This window comes from Peromyscus californicus, unplaced genomic scaffold (assembly GCF_007827085.1).
Source record: "Peromyscus californicus insignis strain IS unplaced genomic scaffold, ASM782708v3 Scaffold_4__1_contigs__length_199733344, whole genome shotgun sequence".
NCBI lineage: Eukaryota > Metazoa > Chordata > Mammalia > Rodentia > Cricetidae > Peromyscus > Peromyscus californicus.
The window spans coordinates 115,970,793-115,985,212 of NW_026294562.1; positions in this window are offsets into that span (position 1 = coordinate 115,970,793).

Here is a 14,420-nt window from a genome sequence, read left to right on the forward strand (position 1 = left end):
CTGGCAACTAAACTTTGTAATTTAAGTGTCACACAGGTGAAGGGATCATGTCGAACAGATGAGGTTTGAAAATATGTGGCAGGACTAGGTTTCCTAAAGAGAGCCCAGTTGCATTAGCAGTTTTAGAAATTCGCTCCAATAGTGTGAAACTAAGGCAGCTTCACAGCTTTGGATCATCCTCCTGAATAAAACAACTTAGGGTAGCCAAATATAGGGGTGAAAGCCTTAGATCAGGGAAATAGGGAAAGCCACCAGCCAACCTTACCTCACCAACTTTGCAGCTTCCAAATGCAAGTTGCTTCCTGTCTACCTACACCTTTATTGCCTTGCTGTTCTGCCCTCTCCTTGGCTATCTTAGCCCAGCCACCTCACTTCTTCCTCCTACATAGCTCTGTCACTTTCTGTCTGTCTGTACAGACCTCCAGGCCTCTATGGTTGGTACTGGGATTAAAGGCATGTGTCACCACACTTGGCTCTGTTCCCTAGTGTGGCCTTGAACACACAAAGATCCTGCCTTATAAGGGATTGAGGGCAAGTGCTGCCTTACTTCATATGTACTTAAAATGGCTTGCTATTTCCTCTGATCTCCAGGCAAACTTTATAAAGCACAAATAAAATATCACCACATTTCAGCACAAATATATTATCACCACAGAGATGTACACCAAATTATCACAGACACACCAGAAAACACAGAGACAAAACATTCCATCAAAACAAACATACACAACATTCTCAAGAAATAGACAAAACTTTCCAACAAGACAAACAAAACTTCCAAACAGAACCAGATTGGCAGGGAATGTCTCACTATATGCCCTGGACAGAATATTGGGGTTCTGTCAAAACCCTTCCATGTCCCAGATAGGTATCCCACAGAGCAGAACCAGACTGACTCACTTATATGCTGGTGCTATGTCATAGTTGCCAGAAATACTAGCCACAGTAAAAATGGAACAGGCTGACATCTAGAAGGCAGGCTATATATATGGTGCTGAGAATGTGGCCAAAGAGGTGATCCAAGTCCCTCAAAAAATCTAAAAAGGATTGTGAATGAATCCCAGATATTGACCTTTGGATTATTGTTACTATTGGAGCTAGATTTTGTCTTATGCATATTAAGTTTATGCTGTTTTCTCTCTCTTAAAGTAAAGAAAAAAGGTAGTTTATTTTTGATATTGAAGGAACACACAGTTGAAAGATTTTAAACTTTTTAAGAGAAAATTTTAGAGTTTTACAGAAAAATTAAAACAAAACTGGCTATTTTTAAAGAACTGTTTTCAAAATATTTAAATTTACAAGGCTATGAAACATTTTAAGTTTATAAAATATTTTATATTATCAGCATTTGAAGTTAAAAATAAATAGAAGGCTAAAAATTAAGGGCACAGGTATGAGCATCAATGATTGAACACCAGAAACTGGGATATTTCTATCTTCTGATGCAGCAAGACAATGGTCTAAGTAGTCTGGGAAAGGACTTGGAGCAGCTTCTCAGCTTAGGAGTCTCAACCTTTTGGTGTTTGACAGACCTTTTTACAGGGGTAGCCTAGGAGCGCCGCCTGTCTGGTGTTTGTATTGAGATTGATAACAGTGTCAACATTGCAATTGTGAAATAGCAACAGGCGTGATTTTGTATTTGGGGATTCACCACAACATGGGAAACTGTATTGAAAGATCAAAGCACTGGGAAAGTTGAACCACTGGCTTCAAGAATATCTCCATACTTAAGGTGTAGTCATGCTTAAGAATGTATGACTGGACTCCTTATCTTTGCTAACTTTTTTACACTTAGTCATATAAGAAACTCTTACATTCTGTATAGTGTACTATAAAAAGGATCAGGAAATTTCACACCCTCACTATAGACTGTGTCTATGAATTGAAAGTTTTATTTTGATGCAAAAAATAAACTTCATCTGATAAGTAATTTTTAAGGCTCAAACTTAACAGAGATGAAGCAAAATGTCCTTTTTACAAGGACAGGCATTCAACAAAGTCCCCCTTCCCTTAGGGGCTTGAAAGAAGTCCCTGCTTGTTAAAAATGGAGTCATTCTACTCGTCTCTATTAAAAAAAATTAAAATAAACAAATAAATAAATAAATAAATTTATGGCCCTTTATTAACATATGGCTATTGTAGATGAAATTCTAAACGGTCTTATTAAATAAGAAACACAGAGCCAAAAGCAGAGTTGAAAACCCAGAGATCAGAGCAGTAGCCAAGAGCTAAGACCACCTTATCTTATCACTCACTGCCAGTCCTTGCCCTAAGAGAGAGACCTTCTTCCTGTGTCCTGTCTATTTATTGCCTTTCTGTTCTGCCTTCTCATTGGCTCTAAACCCAACCACATGATCTGCTCGTCACTGCCTTTCTATACAGACCTCCAGGTCTCTATGGTTAGTACTGGGATTAAAAGTTCATGTCATCTTGCTTTGGATGTGTCCTTGACCACAGAAACTCTGCCTGCCATGTGATCAGATTAAGGGCATGTGTTACCACCGCCAGACTTCTGCTAAGTGGCTTGCTCTTACCTCTGATCCCCAAGCAACTTTATTAACATACAAATGAAATCACATTTCAGCACAAATAAAATATCACCATATTCACCCCTTCTATTCTAATAAAAGGAAAAAAGTTATAACTAACATAAGAAAAACTATATACAATAAGTACAATGACTATATACAATATATACAAGCAATAAATACTTAAACAATGTTTGGTTCATTTGCATTTGACAAACTCAGAGAAAATAATTCCATTATCTATCCTATTTTGGTAAGTCCAAAATGTACCTGATTCACTTTCTAACCTAACTTATATTACTAACAGAGAACAATCTTATAATGTCTTTCAAATTTATACACTTATACCTCTTTAGTGAGTTTCTTTTCTAAAATTCTTAACAAGGAAAACTATAACTATAACTACTAATTTTCAACTAACTATAACTATAACTATCTAATCTTCAACTCCCACACAGACCCAAGAAGGAAATAATATTATCTAAAAAAAAAAAAAAAAAACAAAACAAGAAGTGCATGCAAGGGGCTTCCAAAAAAAATTGTGAGATGACAGAAACAGCAAGCTGCCTGGACAGTCACTTGAGGTTTCTCTGCAATATTGGGGCATCATCTTCAGCCTATAGGCTTAGCATATCAGACACACTCATTTGTGAAGTACAATGTACACAAGGCCAACAGTTCAACTTCACATTTGGTAAGAGTAGTCCATGTACCAGAAACACCTGAATTCCACTAGTGTCCTGTCATGATTGAGGATTTTACATTCTGGAAATTGTTGATGTTTTTTGAATTCAGCTGTCCATTCTTCTTGGCTTGTGTGTGGCTTTATCTCAGCATCTCATTCTTCTCTGCATCCCATTCTTCTTGGCTTGTAGGTGGCTTCATCTATATTTTTTTATTTTTTTATAATTTGGTTTAATATTACGTATCAGCCACAGATTCCCCTGTCCTCCCTCCCCCTGTCCTCCCCCCAGCACACCCCCCATTCCCATCTCCTCCAAGGCAAGGACTCCCCTGGGGATTCAGCTCAACCTGGTAGATTCAGTACAGGCAGGTCCAGTCCCCTCCTCCCAGGCTGAGCAAAGTGTACCCACATAGGCCCCAGGTTCCAAATAGCCAGATCATGCACTAAGGACAAGTCCCGGTCCCACTGCCTGGGTGCCTCCCAAACAGTTCAAGCTGATCAACTGTCTCGCTTATCCAGAGGGCCTGATTCAGTTGGGAGCTCCTTAGCTTTTGGTTCATAGTTCATGTGTTTGCACTAGTTTGGCTATTTGTCCCTGTGCTTTTTCCAATCATGGTCTCAACAATTCTCGCTCAAATAATCCCTCCTCTTTCTTGCCAATTGGACTCCTGGAGCTCCACCAGGGGCCTAGCCATGGATCTCTGCATCTGCTTCCATCAGTCATTGGTTGAGATTTCTAGCATGACAGTTAGGGTGTTTGGCCATCCTATCACCAGAGTAGGTCATTTCGAACTTTCTCTCAAACATTGCCAGCAGTCTATTGTGGAGGTATCTTGATAGATTTCTGGGGACCTCTCTAGCACTTTGCTTCTTCTTATTCCCATGGGGTCTTTATTTATCATGGTCTCCTTTTCCTTGTTCTCCCTCTCTGTTCTTGACCCAGCTGGGGTCTCCCACTGCTTCAGTGGTCAAGAGCTCTGATTGCTCTTCTAGAGGTCTTGAGTTCAATTCCCAACAGCCACAGGAGGGCTCACAAAGATCTGTAATGAGGTCTGGTGCCCTTTTCTGGCTTCATCTCTTTTATTAAATGCCAGTCTATCATGGACAGGTTAGATTCCATCAGCTTAGTTACTCTTTCAAGAATAACTGTTTCAGCTATTGTTCCACTGCATATCAGAAGCCAGCAGTTCACTGTCAGTTCAGTTACCTTCAATGTAAGGTGCACTGTACCTTTTCCAGATTGTAAAGGCCACTTCAGCAATGGTGACATATTGTCCTGGCTTCAGAGGATGCCTGTTGCTAAAATCAAAACCACACTTGTCTTGGCAAGAATCAGTTGTCTTTTGTATCATGTCTTGTCTGTCCATTTTGTCCTGTTTGTCAGCATTCAATTTGAGTACATCTCTTTGTCCAGTGGCTAACTTTCACCACAATGAAAGTTAACTTCATATGCAGTTTCCTCAATGTCCATATCTCTCTGAAGTATTGGTGCTTCCAGGAGTCGACCGACATGTCTCATAGTCATAAAAAAATTTTTTCTGTTATTAAAACATTTTAAATGCCATATTCTGTAGATCTCTGAAGGGTTTGAAGATGACCTATCTATCTAAAATATATCTGCTTGACTTTGAAGACATATCTTATATGACTTACAAGTTTGATTGTAATGTCTAACTACTAACTTTCTTTTCTTTATATCCTAATAGTTGATAATAATAACATTCAAGGATTAGCAAATTGCATTACATTGTTAAAAAAAACTGTATAAGTACAATATATTGAACAAGATTAGAAATATATGTATGACATTTTCTAACAATATCAATCTCAATATATATAATTTGTATACAATATACAAAAATCCAATCCAATATAAAGTATTTAAAACTAGTAATTGTCTTTTAAAAGTAGATTCAATAAACTATCTTTTTATCTATACAGTATCTATATCTTCTCTTTACTTTTCAGAGTAGATTCAATAATCTACCTTCCATCCTATCATTTCTATATATCTTTTTTTAAAAAAACAAGAATCTTACATCTAATCTCCTTTGCCTAGTCCTTTTCCTAACCCTTAACAACAACTTGTAACCAACCCTCCTAAACAATGAAAATTATCCCAGACCCAAAACTCATTAGAAGACCAAAAACCACTTGCCCCAAAACACCTCTTTGGGAATGTGGTGGTAATGTTCTTAAAATTGCTTCCTGCTGGATATGGATGAAGGCATCTTTACTCTGAAAAGAAAAAATTTGGGTTAATTGTCAAATTCTAGTAAAGGTAGCTATGTCCTTTGTTATCCAGTCTGTGCATAATGCCAAAGTTCAGGGTTTATCTCAAGTCTTTATTCAAATAGTCTTTGAAACTGGATAATCTCAGCTAGCCATCTCAAAATTGCTCTGAGCAATTTGTAGTTCAAAGCTGATCTGTAGATGATATTTGTAAGCTTAGTGGTAGTATTATTGTCCATGTGGAATTGTTGTTGTTGTGGGGCCCCATCTTATTCCCAGAGATTTCAAATTTGATGTTAGGCCTGGTCGTGATTTCCTGCAGAAAACTTATCGAAACTCGAACACAAAGATGAGTATAGGCAGCTAATTGAAGCCTTTGTTCTAGAATTAGTTAGTACTCTATATGACCATTAATATCTTAACAAAATTTAATGTATATATATATATATATTAATCTTGTAAAATTTGATATAAAATTCATACTTTAAGAAAAGTTTAAAGAATCAGAATAGAATCAAAGAATTGAGGTTACTAGTAATAGAATAGTCCCTTATTTTTTTTTGTCCCATATCAGAAGATGACTCTTTCTTCTGGTATGATACAGGGAGTTTGCATTTTTATTTTAACAAGCTGTGACTTGGTCTGAGTTTTATAAATTGGCTTCTAATTTCACTAGTATGTGCTATTGTTGTTTCATATAGTGAATATCTAAGGGGAAGAATGTAAAAATAACTGTTTAATGGAAAAGAATCTTTATTTTGATTAGGACAAACAGGAATTTACATAGAAGAAATTAAATTATTTTTGTGACAACACATGTATACTAGAACTTTTGATGCTATAAATGATGATACAATGGAATAATTATTTTTTCTGACTTTGTTTGAAAATAGGTAATACTTTATTTTAAAGCTACAATGAATGTTCCCAGAACCACCCACATATTAGCATCTGTAATAGGATGGAGGGGATTATTAATTTGTTAATATGTAACCAAATTAACATATTAGAAGGAGGGAATGTAGAAAATTTATACATAGAGCAAGGTAGGTGGAAACTTGTACTACATTTATTAACATCCTACGGTTTAAATGTCCTCCCCAGGAAAAGAATGGGTAACAGAGAAGGACTAAAAAGGAACGAGCATAATGGGAAGTAGCTACCCTAATGTATAAGAGGGGTCAAAATATGGATGGTTTGAGGTTGACATAAATACTTAAGTATTGTACTACAGACTAGTATTTCAAACAAAAACAGAGAGTTAGCAAGGAGAAAATTGTTCTCATTCTGGTAATGAACACAACTTTAACTCATTTCATATATAACTATCAAAGTCTTAGTCATAAATGTGAAGAATATGGGAACCTGAATTTGAAACTGCCCAATTAGCCTTCACAGAAAAAAAGAAACTTGTCCCTTGTTGGCTTTATTACCCTTTCAATATTCCAGGAATAGAGTCAGATATAATTATCCCTTTCCAGGTTGAACTTAGCATGATTTTCTTGCATTAGTTTATAATATTCACTAACACCAAAATTGAAACATTCTTACTTTCAGTGGAACATCACTGTGAAGATTGCAACTGTCCCCATAACATATTATACAATGATTTGTAAGTTTTTGTTAGACCAATGATTGTAGGAAAACATCTCTCTGTTGTGTGATATTTTGAATGTGTTCTAACAAATAAAGCTTGCTTGGAATCAGAGGGTAGAGCTGTCAACTAACTGACCAAAATTAACCATCCTAGTTTGGAGGACTATGGACAGAGAGGAGACAGAAAGTAGTAAGGTGGGGTTGAGGGATGATATTGGTCCTTTTGGATGGAGGAATGGAAGAAGTAGGAGGAGACTGATGGATGCTCCCTGCTTTGTTGATCTTTCAGAATCTTATGCTGATATTTGATTCCTGATTTTTTATTGATAAAGATTAATTAGATTAATGCTTCATCTCTCATCTTTAGAATGGATGTGTTTCCTTAGACTGAACAAGATGTTATACACATATGATTTCCTGAGATGTGCAGGAAATACATAAGTGCTATAACTACAGTATGAATTTGCTTGATATTCATTTTATCCTCCAGATTTTTCCTTTGCTCTCAAGTTTCTTCTCAAAGTTCTTGAACATTCTTTTCAATACTGTGGTGAAAGGAGTACAGTGCACCTAGCAAAGCATTGAATGAGTTTTGAATGTGACCAAAGGCAGAATCTTTAAGGATGTTACCTAAGGTTAACTATAAGGAAGGTGGTCAGGTTTATGAGAATCTAGTGAGGAAAATACATTTGTCTTATAATTCAATGTCCTATTATGAGATCAAGAATTCCCTACCTTGAGTCCTTTCCTAAACTGATCAATTAATATAGTCTACTTATATGACAGTGTCATAGTTCAGTTTGGCATTCAGTGGCCTGAATTTTTGTTTCAAATATAAACCAAATTCTATTACAAAGACAAATTCATTTCATATTTTTAGAGTATTAGATTCAAACTTATACCAATATTTTAGAAGTACCAAGAAGGAACGGACAGATTGAAAACAATCATTGTTCCTAATAGAGAAGTGCAAAACAGAGGAAAACATTGTTCCTTTAGAGTGGCAAATTTCTCCTTTTTCACATTTTCCAGGAGAGATCTGGTTCCATGAGAGTGACTTAACTGAAGTGTGAACAATTCAGCATTTATGGTGGTATTTTAATTGTACTTAAATGTGATTTTAATTGTATGTTAATAAATAAATTCCCGGGGGTCAGAGCTATTAGAGCCATAGCAAGAGCATGGCGGTGGTGGAGCACACCTTTAATCCCAGCACTTGGTAGACAGAGCTAAGTAGATCTCTGTGTGTAAAAGGATACAGCCAGCATTGGAGACACATGCCTTTAATCTCAATCCCAACCATAGAAGACCTGGAATTCTCTACAGGCAGGCAGTGAGGAGGCAGTCATGTGTTTGGGTTTACAACCAATGAGAAGGCAGGACAGAAAGACTATATAAAGACAAACAAACAGGAAATAGCTCCCTTTTGGAGAGTTCTCTTGGCTGAAGCAGGAAGGGTAAGGCTTTTAGCTCTGACCTCTTGCCTTTCTTCTCTGAATCGGCTCTGTGTTTCTTATTTAATAAGACGGTTGGTTACATCTACATTTGGTGCCCAATGTGACAAGAATCCATTAAAAACCGCTTAACTTGGCTTGGCGGCAGGTCCGGTTTCTGGCCTGGGTGGCCGGCTCCCTAGGCCAGGCCCAGGTTGCCTTGGCCTCAGGCCAGACTGACCTTAGCCCCAAGTGGTTAGCTTAAAGCCGGTGCTACAAACAACTCAGGCCTGCCCTGCTGAACAGGGCCCCTGCCTGTAAAGCCAACACACATGGTCAGAACTTAAGGAAGCCAGAGCCAAGCCTTGACTTGGCTCAAGAGGGAACATGTGGCTGGATCCAAGTTTCAGCCGGCTATGCCTTCTTGCGTTCTCCCACCTCCCCTCTCTCTCTCTCTCTGAATTCACACCTCGGACACCAGGTGGCAGTTTTGAAATTCTCTCAGATTTCTACTGTTCTATGCAGACTTGGTAAGTCACTTAACATATCAGATATTTTAAAGGAAACTATTTAAAAGAGAAATTTTTTTCCACATTAAAAGAAGTAGGTTTTCTGTGTATATTGGAAGAAAATTGGGCTTTGTTTGCAATTTTAGGCAGTCTGACAATGGAACAACTATATGAGAAGATTAATGTTGATCGAATTATTCAATTTATTACTATGCTTATCCTCATTTTACTATTTAAAAAGATAGTCAATTTAAGTGCCAGGATGACAACTTTAGAAACACTTGTTAAACCTGTAAAAATTCAGACAGAAGAAATTAACAGTGAAGTTGCTTCAAGATTGGATCATAAGGTTACAGAAAGAAAGCCTGTTTTCACACAGTCACCCTTAATTTGTCCAGTAACCATACAGCAGTTGCCTAATCAAATAACTACACAAAATATTTGGGCTCCAATTGAAGTGTTAGATTTACGAAGGTTTAAGGAGGCAATAGTATCTTATGGCATGCATTCCCCATATGTAAAGCAAATGTTAAACTCTTGGTCAACATATAATAGGATTGTACCACAGGACTGGCGGGAACTGGCACAAGCTGTTCTTGAACCCAGTCAAAGGCTTCAGTGGCTAACTTGGTTCAAGGAGGAAGCTAAAAACATAGAAAAACAATGGAGGGATAAAGGAATATAAGCCTGCCAGGATCAGCTTATTGGAGAAGGTCAATATGCTTCAGTACAAACACAATGTTTATATGATGTCCAAACCCTGATTTTATGTTGAACAGCAGCCTTGAATGCATGGGACAGAGTTGAGGAACCAGGAAAAAAACCTGAGTCATTTACAAAGGTTATACAAGGCCCAAAAGAATCTTTCACAGATTTTTTACAAAGACTGGCTTCAGCAGTAAAGAGAATGGTCCTGGATTCAGAAGTTAGTCAGATAATAATTGAATCTTTGGCCTTTAAGAATGCGAATGCAGCATGCAAAAAAATAATCAGGCCATTAAAGGCAAGATCTGCACCTTTGGAAGATTGGATTAGAGACACAGTTAATGTTGAAGCTGATGAGCATGATGATATGTGGGTAGGAGAAGCAATTTCAAAAGGTTTGAGGAATGTTAGATGTTTTGGATATAGAAAGCAAGGACATTTGAAAAGGGACTGTAAACAGGTCATTCCTAGAAACAATGTTTCTTCAAGGAACAATGGCAACAGAATGCCCCTTCCTTCTGGAGTATGCAGAAGGTGTGGTAAGGGAAAACACTGGACCAATGAATGTAGATCAACAAGGGACAGACAGGGTAATCCTTTGCCTCAGTCTTCAGGAAACTTCCAGAGGGGCCTCATGTAGGCCCCAGTAGCAAATCCAGTTCAAACCTTTCCTGCAGTCATAAAGGAAACCCCTACTCAGAGCAATTAAATAACCAAATGCCTATTGGAATAAATCATGCTGGTCAAGATGATGAAACAGAGAGAACAGAAAATTCAGGAGAAAACATAAAGAAAAAATTTTGGCAGACTTTTATTAATGAACAAAGACCAAAATTAACAATAAAAATAAATGGTGTTTTGTTGTCTGGTCTGGTAGACACAGGTGTGGACGTTACCATAATTGCACCAGAAATTTGGCATCCAACTTGGCCTCTTCAGGAGGTAAACATTCAATTGTTAGGAATTGGGACATTATCTCAGGTGAAACAGTGCAAGATGGCTCGAATGTATAGGTCCAGAAGGACAGAGAGGAAAATTGAAACCATATGTGGCTAACATAGCTATGAACCTGTGGGGTCGAGACTTGTTGCAAGAATAGAATACTCAGATTAACATCCCTCCAATCTCAGAAACAAATCATAAACTAGCACATGTTTCTGAGAGAAATATTAGAAGGCATTATTCTGAGTGGTCACCAGCCATCCATATTATACAAGAATAGGGCACAACAAGTGATGATCTTCCAAAAACACCAACAGCTCTACCTTTAAAATGGTTAATAGACAAGCCTGTATGGGTCCAGCAATGGCCTCTAACAACAGAGAAACTCCAGGCTTTAGAAGAGCTGGTAAAAAAACAGTTAAATGCTCATCATATTGAAGAATCAACCAGCCCTTGGAATTCTCCTGTATCTGTTATTAAAAAGAAATCTGGTAAATGGAGAATGGTAACAAACCTTAGAGCAATTAACAAAGTAATTCAGCCAATGGGCTCTCTACATTCTGGAATTCCTTTGCCTACTCTGTTACCAAAAGGATGGCCTCTCATAGTTATTGATTTAAAAGACTGTTTCTTTTCAATACCCTTACAAGAAAAAGACAGAGAAAGATTTGGTTTCACAGTGCCTACTTATAATAATTCTCAACTGGTTAAAAGATTTCAATGGAGGGTCCTCCCACAGGGAATGTTGAATAGCCCAACTCTGTGCCAATATTTTGTACAACAGCCATTGGAAGTGATACGTAAAACATTTCCTAAATCTATAATCTATCATTATATGGATGATATTTCACTAGCTGACTGAAATGCAGATACTTTAGAAAGAATGTTTGAAGAAGTAAAGAAAATTTTGCCTTGCTGGGGATTACAAATTGCTCCTGAAAAGATACAAATAGGCGATTCTATTAATTATTTAGGATATAAAATAGAGCTACAAAAAATTAGACCCCAAAAGGTGCAAATTAGGAGAGATAGACTACAGACTCTTAATGACTTTCAAAGATTATTTGGAGATATTTCTCATCTATGAACTATTGTTGGGGTAAAAAACGATGAACTGCATAATTTGTTCAAAACCTTAGAAGGTGACAAGGACTTCAATAGTCCAAGAGAAGTATCACCTGAAGCTGAGAAAGAATTGGCCTTGGTAGAAAAGAAAGTACATGAAGGGCACGTGGATCGTATTGATCCAAAGCTGGATTGCATTTTGGTTATTTTAACTTCTAGGCATTCTCCTACAGGAATATTAATGCAGAGGGAAGATATTATATTGGAATGGGTCTTTTTAATGGTTTTGGGTCTGGGATAATTTTCATTGTTTAGGGGGGTTGGTTACAAGTTGTTGTCAAGGGTTAGGAAAAGGCTAAGCAAAGGAGATTAGATTTAAGGTTCTTGTTTTTTAAAAAAAAGAAAGAAAGAAAAGAAAAGAAGAAAAAGACAATTACTAGTTTTAAATACTTTACATTGGATTGGATTGTTTTATATTGTATACAAATTATATATATTGAAATTGATATTGTTAGAAAATGCTATATGTATATTTCTAATTGTACTTATACCATTCATTTAACAATGCAATTTTCTGATCCTTGAATGTTATTATTACCAACTATTAGGATATGAAGAAATGAAAGTTAGTAGTTAGACATTACAATAGAACTTGTAGTCATATTAGATATGTTTTAAAAATTGAGCAGATATATTTTAGACAGCTCATCTTCAAACCCTTCAGAGATATACAGAATATGGCATTTAAAATGTTTTAATAACTTAGAAAATTTTTCTTTTTTGTTATGACTATGAGACATGTCAGCTCCTGGCTGTATCAATCTACTTCAGAGAAAATATGGGCATTGAAGAAACTGCGTATGGAGTTAACTTTCATTGTGACAAAAGTTAGCCACTGGACAACAAAGTATCCTCAAATCAACTGCTGACAAAATGGACAGACAGGACATGAAACAAAGGACTACTGATTCTTGCCAAAACAAGCGTTGTTATGGCTTTATCAAAAGGCATCTTCTGAGGCCAGGACAATATGGCACCATCCCTGAAGTGGCTTTTGCAATTCAGAAAAGGTACAGTGCCCTTTCTTTGAAGGCAGCTGAACAGGCAGTGGGCCGATGGCTTCTGATGTGCAATGGAACAGCAGCTGAAACAGTTATTCTTGAAGAGTAGCTAAGCTCACGCCTCTCAAAAGTAGACTGGCATTTGATAGAGGGATGTGGAGAAGAACAGGATGCTGAGATGAAGACATATATACACAGCCAAGAAGAATGGACAGTTGAATTAAAAAACCATCAACAATTTCCAGAATGTAAAATCCTGAATCATGACATGACACTAGTGGAATTCAGGTGTTTCTGGTACATGGACTGCTCTCACCCAATGTGAGGTTGAACTGTTGACCTTGTGTACATCCTACTTCACAATTGCGTCTGTCAGATAAGCTAAGCCTATAGGCTAAAGATGATGCCCCAACACTGCGGAGAAACCTCAGGTGACTGTCCAGGCAGCTGGCTGTTTCTGTCAACTCACAATTTTTTTGGAAAAAGTGCTTGCATGCACTTCCTGTTTTTATTTTTGTTAGTTAATATTATTTCCTTCCTGGGACTCTGAGGGAGTTGAAGATTAGTTAGTTATAGTTGAAGGTTAGTTAGTTATAGTTGAAGACTAATTAGGATAGAAAGTGAATTAGATACATTTTGGACTTACCAAAATAGGATAGATAATGGAAATATTTTCTCTGAATTTGTCAAATACAAATGGACTAGACATTGTTTAGGTATTTATTACTTGCATATATTGTATATAGTTATTGTACTTTTGTATATAGTTTTTCTTTTGTTAGTTATAACCTTTTTCTTTTTTTTTTCTCTTTATTAAAATAGAAAAGGGGAAATATGGTGGTATTTTAATTGTACTGAAATGTGATTTTAATTGTATGTTAAGAAATAAAGTTGCCCTGGCGGTCAGAGCTATTAGAGCCATAGCAAGAGCATGGCGGTGGTGGAGCACACCTTTAATCCCAGCACTTGGTAGACAGAGCCAGGTAGATCTCTGTGTGTAAAAGGATACAGTCAGCATTGGAGACACATGCCTTTAATCTCAATCCCAACCATAGAAGACCTGGAATTCTCTACAGGCAGGCAGTGAGGAGGCAGTCATGTGTTTGGGTTTACAACCAATGAGAAGGCAGGACAGAAAGACTGTAAAGACAAACACACAGGAAGTAGCTCCCTTTCAGAGAGCTCTCTTGGCTGAAGCAGGAAGGGTAAGGCTCTTAGCTCTGACCTCTTGCCTTTCTTCTCTGAATCGGCTCTGTGTTTCTTATTTAATAAAACACTTGTTTACATCTACAAGCATTGTTCCATTCAATTATGCAGACACATTCATGATCTGCAAAAGTGAAACTTAGCTTTCTTCATGACACAAATACATTCAGTTAGGCTGATTTGACCTCAAAAGGAAAATTCACAAACCCAATCTTATAATAGATCTGTTGAGAAGAAAAGCAAGTAGAAAAACACTAGTTCTGAAAATTTCAAAATCTGCCTGAGAATAGGAATGTCAGACCAAAATGGTCTCAGAGTATCCTAGTTGTCACTCTAAGTTTACTGGTATCCAATGCAAGAATGTGAAAAGGAGAACAATAAATTGGCGGTGCCTCAGTTAAGTATGATTATTTTTCCTTTGTTGGGAACCATGCCATAACTGAGAGTGAAGAAGTTCC